The sequence below is a fragment of the Erythrolamprus reginae genome, chromosome 2, assembly GCF_031021105.1.
Source record: "Erythrolamprus reginae isolate rEryReg1 chromosome 2, rEryReg1.hap1, whole genome shotgun sequence".
NCBI lineage: Eukaryota > Metazoa > Chordata > Lepidosauria > Squamata > Dipsadidae > Erythrolamprus > Erythrolamprus reginae.
In genome coordinates this window covers 354,613,707-354,623,947 of record NC_091951.1, presented here as the reverse complement: position 1 = coordinate 354,623,947, position 10,241 = coordinate 354,613,707, and positions in this window count along the sequence as shown.

Below are 10,241 nucleotides of genomic sequence, written 5' to 3'. Positions count from 1 at the left end.
GAAGGAAAGGAAGGAAGGAAGGAAGGAAGGAAGGAGGGAAGGAAAGGAGGGAAGGAAAGGAAGGAAGGGAGGGAGGAAGGAAGGAAGGAAGGGAGGGAAGGAAAGGAAGGAAGGGAGGGAGGAAGGAAGGAAGGAAGGGAGGGAGGGAGGGGTGCCCGTGCAGGGGATGCCATCTCTGTCCTTGGCTGCGGTGCCTTTCTTGTCCTGAAGGTGCCCGGTGGGAGCAGCCTCAGAGACGTGGTGGTGGTGGTGGTGTTTGCTCCCCCCCCCTCCTTCCGGCTGCTGTGCTTTGAAGCGCCCCCCCCCCCAGCTGCTGGAGCGCCAGGAGGAGAAAAGAGAAGCAGGGGAAGCAAAGCAAAGTGGGAGGGGGCTCGTTTGTTGGGGGGGGGGCTTCCCCTTGCCTGGGGTGCATACAAAGCCTCTTCCAGCTGCCCAGCCTCCTCCTGGCTCCCCGCTCCTGGGGAGCGACACAAGGCCCAGCCGGCCCAGTGGATGGGAGACCCCCAGGAGAGGCCAAGGCCGGGGATGGGGATGGGAAGAACGAAGAGAAACGCCCTCCTCCGCCACTCGAGGGCACTACAACTCCCAGGATCCCTCTCGGAAGAAGCCCGGCCCCGGCCACGCCCCCCTCCCCCCGCCCCGCTGTCATCGCGGGCCTGCACGTGGAGGGGGCGCGGCCTCCTTCGCCGCGCCCGCCCATTGGCCAGCGGGGGCTGCGGGGCTCGCCCGGAGAGCCAATGGACGCGGGGGAGGGCGGGGCCTGGCGGGGCCCGGAAGCTGCTTCGGGGGGAAAGGGGGCGCCGCGCCTGCCGGACCCCTCAGGCTCCCTCCGCAGGGAAGGGCGGGCGCACGGAAGGGAGGACGGAGGGACGGGGGGCGCCTCTGCCGGGAGGGCCCGGCCTGCAGGTAAGGCGGAGGGGGCGCTTGTCCACCCCCCTCCCCCGCTCCGTCCCCAACGGGGGGGAGGGGCGCCCGCGCAAGGCCAGCAAGGGGGAGGGGGAGGGGGGGAGGGGGCCCGGGAGGAGGCGGAGGCGCGGTCGGGCCAAGGGGCCTGCGGGGGTCTGGGGGGGGAGGGGATGGAGCCCCTGGGACAGAAAGGCGAGGGCTGCGGGGGGGGGCTGCCAGGGGGGGCCACAGGTGCTCCCCTCCCCCCCACCCCCGGAGTCTGCTGAGGGGGGCGACGCCTGCCCCTCCCCCGCCTACCTTGGAGTGGGGCCTGGGCGTGAGTCAGCGCTGGGGGGGTCTGGGGGTCTGCTTGGCCTCTCCAGGGCCTGTCTCAGGGAGCCCCGCCCTCTTTGCCATGGGGGGCTACTAACCCCCCCCCCCCTTTCAGAACCCCTGCTGCAGGCCTGGCCCCGGGAGGGGAGACAAGGCCCAAGTGGAGGAAGGACGTTGCTGGTGGAAGGTTGTGGGGCCTCCAGCCTCTCCTGCCCCCCCCATCCTGGTCCCCCTCCCAGCTGCCCTCCAGCCCCCCTCTTTGATCCTCCAGCCAGATGAGCAGGGGCAGAGGGAGGGAGGGGGAGCTGGCCTGAGCTGGGGGCCTTTGCATGGCCTGGGGGGGAGAGAGACATGGAGGGGGCCTTGTGGCCGAAGGGCTGGGAGGCTCCTTCTCCTGGGGGCCCTGAATGGGCCCAAAAGCTTGGGGATGATGAACTCAAATGATTGAGTTGTGGGGCTTTTTAACTGGGGTTTATAGTGTTAGATTTTCCATATTTGGCTCCTTTCTTTACTGAGTCCTTTGGTATTGGGCAGCATAGAAGTCGAATTAAATCAATCAATAAACCTGCCCCCAGCCGAGCCCTCCCTCCCCATTGGGGGCCAGTCTGCTGCCGCTTCCCTAGACACCCCCCCCCCCCCTGGAGCCTGGCCTGCTCCTCCCCTCCCCCACCACCTGGCAGGCCCTGCTGGCACCTGGAGCCTCCTGGGGGGGGGCATATTTGCCTGCAGCAGCCTGGAGGAGGCCAGCTTGTCCGGTCCCCCCAGAGGGCTGGAGTGGCCCTCCCTGCCTCAGCACTGGGCAGCCAGGGGAGGAGAAGGGCTGAGTGGCAGCCGCTGCCCAGAGAAGGGGCTTCCTCCCCCCCCCCCAACTTCTGCTCTGAAATGCCAGCAAGTAAAACCACCTTTGTGCAACGTTTGCCGGCTTCTGTTAGGGGAAGTCTGGGTTTGCACACACACACACACACACCCATGGGCGTGTGCCTGGGGAAGGCTGTGCTGGGGGAGGGGTGTCCGGAGTGTGGCTGGCCTTGTCCTCCGGCCAAGTGGGGTATAATTAGCCTGGACAGGCAGGGCTGCAGCCTCCCCCACGTCCATCTCCTTTAGCAGGGAGACCAAAGGGCTTGGACCCTGTTGCCCCCCCACCACTCTTGCCACCTGGTCTGGGAGACACCCACCCACCCACTGAAAATAGCCACTGAAGGCCAAGGGTCAAGGGGGAAATGAAGCTGAAGCCCCTTTTTCTCTCCTGCCCTCCCTGCTGGCCCTTGGTCACTGAAGAGTTAAAGGCAGCTGGGCATCTCCTGGCCTGGCCCCTTGATTGGCAGAGTCCGCTGTCACTCAGCCATGGAAGGCGGGACTGCAGTAGTTTTGTGGGGTTAACTCAGAGTTTGGGAAATCCACCCCCCCCCCCAAAAAAAGGAGAGTGGGCAAGAGGGGCCTGACCCTGGGGGGCTGCAGGAGAGAGAAGCTGCAGGGGCCAAGGCTGGGGGGGGGCAAGGGAGCTGGGCCTCTGGGGGAGGAAACTTTGCCCTCTTCTTCTTCTTCTTCTTCCCGGCTGCATTTACACAACCCCCCCTTCGCCCCCCCTTGCTGAAAGTGTGGCTGGGCAGTTTGTGAGTTTGAGGAAGCCCTGGTCAGTGGCCGTGCAAGGAGAGAGAGGCCTTCTGTGGCCCCTGGCCATTGCTCTCACTCCAAGCGGGGCCTTGAAGCCCCCCCCCCCCAGCCTGGGCTCCCTCCCACCCGGACCCTCCCAGGGCAACAACCTGCTTTCAGCTGAGGGGGGGCTCTTGGGAGGGGCCTTCTGGGGTCTTGGGGTCCCAGGGGCTCTTCCGCCTGCAGGCCTTTCCCCTGCACAAGACCCCCCCCCCCAGGGGCCAGCCTCCCATGCCTTCCGTCCTTTGGAGGGGGAGGGCGGGGGGGGGCTGCCTGCAGCTGCCCAAACAAAGGCGGGAGGGCAGCACAGGGAAGGAGGGAAGGAGGGGGAGTCACCATGGCAACCCGGCTAGTTTGCAAGGACAAAAGCCTGGCAGGGGGGCTGAGGGGGGCAGCTCCCCCCCAGGTCACAGGGTTGTGACCAGCCACACAACCTCCCCCCCCTCAGCTTCCCCAATTGTGGGCAGCCCTCCTTCCCCCCGCCTCCCCAAATGGGCTGCTGCTGGGGGGGGTCTCCTGCCCCCCCCGCCCCCCCCAGGCTTGGCTCATGCGCAGGAGAGGCTGGGGGGAGGCGGCGGCAGCTCCCCTCCCCTCTCTCTGCCCCCCCCCCCCACTAACAAAGCCTCCCCCCTCCCGAGTCCCGGGCGATCTCTCGGGGCTGGGCAGCATGGGCTCTGTAGTCCCAATCGGGGGCGGGGCCTCCTGCTCTCCCGCCTGCACAGCAGCGGCGCCCCCGGCAGGGCTGCCCGTCTCCCCCCGAGGAGGAGGGAGGTGGAGGAGGGGCGGGGCGCCGGGGGGCGGGGCCTGGGGGGGGCGGGCTCGGCTCGGCGGGGCGGAGACGGGGCGGGGCCGACAACCCGGCCCAGGCCGCCCTCCCGGACTCGCTTAGCGGCGGCGGCCGGCGGGGCCATGCGAGCCAGGTGAGCGGGCGGGGGGCGCGGGGGGGGCGCCTGGATGGCTCTTCGGCCTCGCCGACCGGGGGGGCGAGGGGGGGGGCAGTAGCCGAGCGTCCTGGAGGGGCCTGGAGGGGGAGGGCCGGGGGGGCTGCTGTGGGCGGGGCCCCCGCTGTGGCTGCTGGAGCGGAGCCTGCTTGGGGGGGGCATTCTGAGCAGAGCAGAGCCTCCCCCCCTTTTGCGGCCCTCCTGACGTGGCCCTGCTCTGCTGGGACGCCCCCCCCAGCCCCCAGGCCGGAATGCTGTGCAAAGCGGGAGGTGGGAGCTGCCCTCCCCTCCTCTTCAATGGCCCCCACCGCGAGGGGGGGGTTGGGCCTCCACTTTGGGCCCTTGGGGGTGGAGGGCTAGCCAGGGCTTCCGCTCTTAAGGAGCCTTGTGCTCTTCCCCCGCCCCCCCATGGCAGCCCAACGGCACCTGTTGGGAGGGGGGTCAGAGCTGCCAGGGGGGGAGCAGTTACTTGGCAACAGCTTGCCTGGGCAGAGCCAGCCCCCTCCCCTCAGTGGCACAAAAGGGGTGCAGGCCCCATTGCCCCCCATCTCTACAGGTGCCATGGAGGAGAATTACCCCCACTCCCCAGGGATTCCTTTGACTAGCTGCCCCTGAGGGGCAAGAGCCCAGCCAGGTGGGAGGGGGGGCTCCAAGAGGACCAGTTTCCCTCCCCCCTCATAATTCTTCTTGCCCCCTCCCCCCTCTGGCTCTCCAGGGAAGCCTGACCCCCAGCCCCTCCCTCCCCCAGACCTGGCTGGCCCCTTCCTCATTCTGCAGGGGTCCCACTTGCTCTCAGTCCCCTGTCTCTCCAGCCCCCCCCAGCTGAGCTTCCTCCCCCCGTCCCTTGGTGCCCAGGCCTGGTTGGGGGTCGGGGGCTCAGCCGGGCTCCCAGGAAAGAAGGGCCCCCCTCAATCAGCCTGGCCGGGCGCTTGAGGCCACCGCAGCTCCCTGCTTCTTCTGGAAGCGCTGGGCCGACCCTCTCCGCCCGCCCGGGGCACTCCTGGGGGCAGCCCAGCTGTGGGTGAGTCAGCTGGCAGGGAGGCAGGCAGGGAGGAGGCCCCGCTGGCTGGCACAGAAGCCTTGCGTCAGCAGGGAAGCCGGAATCGCCAGCCCTCCCCCAGACGCCGGGCTGGGCGAGAGGCCCTGGGCGGAAGCCTCGCCTCGGCTCTGCACCCGGCGGATTAAGGGAGCGCTGGCAGGGGGGGGCTCAGCCAGGCCAGGCCTCTCTGTCCCCTGGGCTGCTGCCCCCTCCTCCTAGGCAGACCCTGGCCACTCAGCCCAGCTGCTGGACCTGGCAAGGACTGGGCGGCTGGCAAACTCAGTTGCAGGGAGGGGGCTGGGCTTCCCCTCCCCCCTGTCATTGGAAATGGGGCTGGGGGTTCCAGGTTGCGCTCTCTGGTGTGCCATCTTTTGGGCCGCCCCTCGCCCCCCGCAGCGTTCAGGGGGCCATGAAGCACAGTCATTTCTCGCCCTCCCTCAGCTTCCGGAGACCTTCCTGGCTCCCCTTCTGGGTCGGACGTGTCTGGGTGGCCACATGATGCCCACAAGAACCAGGGGGAGGAGAGAGGAGGAGGTGGCCACGCGCACGAGGTCCGACAGACCTGATTACAGGGGTGAGGGGCCACCCCTGAAGGACCAGCGTGGGGATCGACCGATCGCCGTGGAGGAAGCCAGTTTCTGTGGCCACTAGGAGTGGGATCTAAATAAGACTCCAAATACGTCTTGCTGGCGGAAGCATCCGGGATCTTTGTAGCTCAGGGTTGACTTTTCTGTGGCCTCCTCCTGGTGGTGTCGTGAAGCCAGGATCTCAGTTGAGGTTTTCAGAGTAGCCAAGAGCTGAGAGATGAAAACAAACTGGGCTTCTGGCTGGCTTGTTACCAGGGAGGATTCCAGGTGGGTTTTACTAGTTTCTGACACAAAGAAAACATGGATATAATCTCCCACCTTTAGCCACGGAGGAGGAGGAGGAGGAGGCTGGAGCATCTGGTCCACAGTGGCCAATTCTGGTTCCCATGGGGTGTGACTGTGTCCAGATAAAAGCAGGCGTGGAGGCCCTGAAGAGCGTGGGCGTGGCCCCCAGTACTCCCACCGGTCGTGGCTTCCCAGCCGCCCCACTGCTTCTGGCTCTTGGTGACCGGATGGGCCTCATTTCACCAGGCGGCTGTTGCCAATGGGCAAAGTCCAACCGGGATTTCCCCCCCCCCCCATTGTGAACCCAAGAACAAGGGGGCACAATCTGAGGTTAGTTGGGGGAAAGATCAGAAGCAACGTGAGAAAATATGATTTTACTGAAAGAGTCGTAGATGCTTGGAACAAACTCTCAGCAGACGTGGTAGATAAATCCACAGTAACTGAATTTAAACCTGCCTGGGATAAACATAGATCCATCCTAAGATAAAATACAGGAAATAGTCTAAGGGCAGACGAGGTGGACCACGAGGTCTTTTTCTGCCGTCAGTCTTCTATGTTTCTATTGTGCTATAAGGAGGCAACCCTTAAATATAAAGGATAAGAGAATAACAGAGCTGGAAGGGACCTTGGAGGTCTACTAGTCCAGCCCACTGCTCAATTCAGATTGATATAGGATTGATGGCTATCCAGTCTCTCTTTGAAGACCTCCAGTGTTGGAGCGTTCACAGCTTCTGGAGGCAAGTGGTTCCACTGGTTAATTGTTCCTCCTTCGTTCTGGGCGGCTTCTCTCCTTGATTATCTCCCATCCGTGGCTTCTTGTTCTGGTGTTTTGGAGAATAGGTCGACCCCCAACTTCTCTGGGGCAGCCCCTTAGAGAGGTAGAGAATCAATGCCCCTACTGGCTCTAGGCTTAACTTGAGTTTGCTAAGTACGCAGAGTAAAAGCCAATGGAGCCCTGCCCCAGGGGGAAGGGTCATCTCACCCATCACTCTGACTGACATAAACTCTGGTCCTTGGTCCCAAAGGAGGATGAGCTCCTTCACGCTCCTCCCAGGTCTCCTCCTCAGGGGTGGGGGGGCTTTGTGACTTCACAGAGTTCTCCCCCCCCCAAACCCTGTAGGGCTCTGAGGGGGCCCTGCTGCTTGTCACGGGCTCAGCTGCTGCAGGGGTCGCGGGAGGACGATCCGCCAAGCGATGCTGCTGCTGTGGCCGGGGTCTTCCGGGGGCACTTGGCAAGCCTTGGTCAAGGGGGGGGGGGCTGGACTGGAGCTGCTTCTCTGTGCACAAAAGGCCCTTTGGTTTCTGCCTCTGGTTTCCCTTCTCTTGTGCGGCAGAAATAGGGGTGAATCTGAGGAGGGGCTGCACACCTGAGATGGCTGCTTTTAGGTCTGTGCTATTGGGGGGGGGGCATGGCTCTGGCCACCGTGGGCTGCTATTGACGCCCCCCCGGCACCTCCCGGCTGAGCAAAGGCTTCCCAGGCTGCCCCCCCCCTGCCCTGGCCGCCCGTCCTTGGGGTGGCTGGCCTTGCTCTGCCTGAGCTTGCCTGCAGGGCCCGAGAGTGGGGGCAGCGGTGGGGGGGAGGAGGAGGAGGAGGCCAGCTGAGCACCGCTGGGGTTAAGCGAGGACACGCTCTCCTCCCTGGGAGAATCCGGAGGACTTGGACATCCCAGCATGCACTGCTCGGCATCCTCGGAGAGGAGCAGGCTGGGAGGTGTAGTTTGGCCGAGAGGGGGGCTCTGCTCTGGCTTGTGGGGAGAGAAGGGGGCGTGGAAGGGGGCTGGGAAAGGCCGGAGGGGAGGGGGAGCCCCCCCGCCGCTCCCCCCCGCCGCTCCCCCCCCCCCAGAAGGACAGGGTCTGAATGCAAACAGACTGTTGGAGCAGATGCTTTCTTGGAAGCAGAGTTATGTCATCAATGGACACATTTGTTAATTAATTTCATTTGATTGGCCTCTTCGGTTTGCTTTACCTGGGAGAAGAATTAAGTTTTATTAAACTAAAGTTTTAAGTTTTATTAAATTTATAAGCCACCCAACTCCCGACGACGGACCCTGGGCAGAATGCAATAATAAAAAATTATATAGAACAATTAAAGTCCCCATACAAAAAGATGGATGGATGGATAAATAGATATGAGGCTTGGTGGCACAGTGGTTAGAGGGCAGCCCTGCAGGCTCCTTCAGCTGACTGCTAGCTGTAGTTCACCAGTTCAAATCCCACCAGGCCCAAGGTTGACTCAGCCTTCCCTCCTTCCCAGGTGGGTCAAATGAGGACCCAGAGTGTTGGGGGCAAGAGGCTGATTCTCCGTAAACCACTTAGAGAGGGCTGGAGAGGCTCTGTGAAGCGGTAGATAAGTCTTAAGTGCTATTCCTATTATCCTTCCTCCCTCCCTCCCTCCCTCCCTCCCTTCCTTCCTTCCTTCCTTCCTTCCAGAATGCTACAAGATCCTAGATGTAAGGATATTTTATCAGAAAAGGGAGAAATAAAGTAGAAAAACGAGATTGAGATAGATGCATGCACAATTGCAAATGCAATCTAGTTATGAAAAAGATGTCAGCCAATATGGTTTTCATTTGGAAAAGGCATAAAGGATGAGATACTGATGGGAACAGATGAAAAAATGATTAAGAAAGTATATAATTATTGCAAGTTAGATTAGAAGAAAAAACTGATAGCATGGATAAATTTGGTTATACGGTTGAATTAGAAAAATGGCAATAATTTTGGGAAAGAAGCTATAAATTAACAATGGCAACGGCGCATAAAGCAAATTTGTATAAAATGTTTTATAGATGGCACATACCACCTGAAAGACTAGCCAAAATGTTTAAACACAAATCAGCTCAATGTTGGAAATGTCCCCAATCATAGGAATCCTATGTGCTAGACATGCAAAGAAGGAAGGGATTATTGGGTTAAAATGCGAACATGGTTAGAGAAGATAATAATAATTTATTAGATTTGTATTAGATGATACGCCAATGAATAAAATTGAGACCAGGGATGTTTTTATTGGGTATTTTACCGGAGAAATATGGTAAAGATGATACATATTTGATTATACATATTATAACGGCGGCAAGACTAGTATTTGCACAAAACTGGAAAGCAGCTAAAATCCCTGTAGAAGGAGAGATGATAAGGAAGATTTCAGAAGGTGCAGGAAGGGCTAGATTAACAATAGGGACAAAAGACAAGGAGGAATCGGCCTTATTTCAAGGCATGGGGATGGTTTTAGGATGGGTTAGAAAAGGAATATGAATAAAGGAATAGGGATTAATGAATTGGATAGGATAAAGAGTGAATAAGAGAAAAGACGCAGAGGGAAAAGGATCTCGGGCACAGAAGCCTCTCTGGGACGGCTGACCTAGCTGGTCCTTGGTCATCTGGTTGCTTCTCCTTGAGATAGTTAGGGGGGGCGAGGGGGCTTTGGAATTAACTCCTGTTTAAAAATTGCTCAGGGTCTGGAGCCGATCCCCTGGGACCAGGGACCTGGTGCTTCTCAGGATGACAGAATTGGAGGGGACCTCGGGGGTCTCGTCCAGCCTCTTGCTCAAGCTGGACACTCTATAACCGTGATGGTGAACCTATGGCATGCGTGTGTCACTGGTGGCACGCGGAGCCATATTCAAGGGACCGCAAAGCATTGCTCTGGGTCACTTCCCGTGCGCTTGCAGCTGATTCTCGGCCTTGGGGACTTCGGCCGTTTCGCCCTCTGCAGACTTCGGAGAAGCTTCCTGAAGCCCCGGAGTGCAAAAAACGGCCCAACAGGCAAACTGGGAGTTCAGAAAAACGGACTTCCGATTTGCCCATTGGGCTGTTTTTTCACCGTCCCAGGTTTCAGTGAGGCCTATGCACCCGCGTGAGAAGGGAGGGGATTGTGCACCTGTGCAGGGGCAGTGTGTGGGGGGGTGCGCACAGGGGGGGGGAGGGAAGGAGTGTTGGTACATGCACACATGCTAGTACGCACTCTCTCTCTCTCTCTCTTGGCATGAAAATCAAAAGAGGTTCACCATCACTGCTCTAGAACATTCCAGACAAGGGGAGCACCCACAACTCCTGGTGGCAAGTCGTTCCACTGGTGAATGGTTCTCACTGTCATGCAATTTCTCCTTAGTTCGAGGTTGATTCTTGTCCTGTCCTGAGGAGGATAGGGTGAGACCCTCTTGTCTGTGGCAGCCCCCTCCCCTCGTTTTTCTTTTCCTTTGGCCAGACCTCCGGCAATGGCAATTTTGCGGGGGCTGCAGGGGCTTCCTGGGTGGGTGCGTGGTCTGGGTGGGGTGCGCTCTCTCTCTTTCCTCTCTGGAGCCGCGGAGGGTGTGGACGCTGGTGGCTGTGGGGCCTCGTCCTGCCCTTATCAGAGGGTAGCAGCTTGGGGAGGGGCTGGGGTGGGGAGAGACGTGGGCATCTCCAGTCTCTGGGACCCAAGGGGGGGGCAGCGTTCTGCCAGGGGGCCTGTCGGTCCCTTTGGGGACATGCCCGGCCCTCGGTCCCCTTTGTCTGCTGTGTGGGCCTTTGAA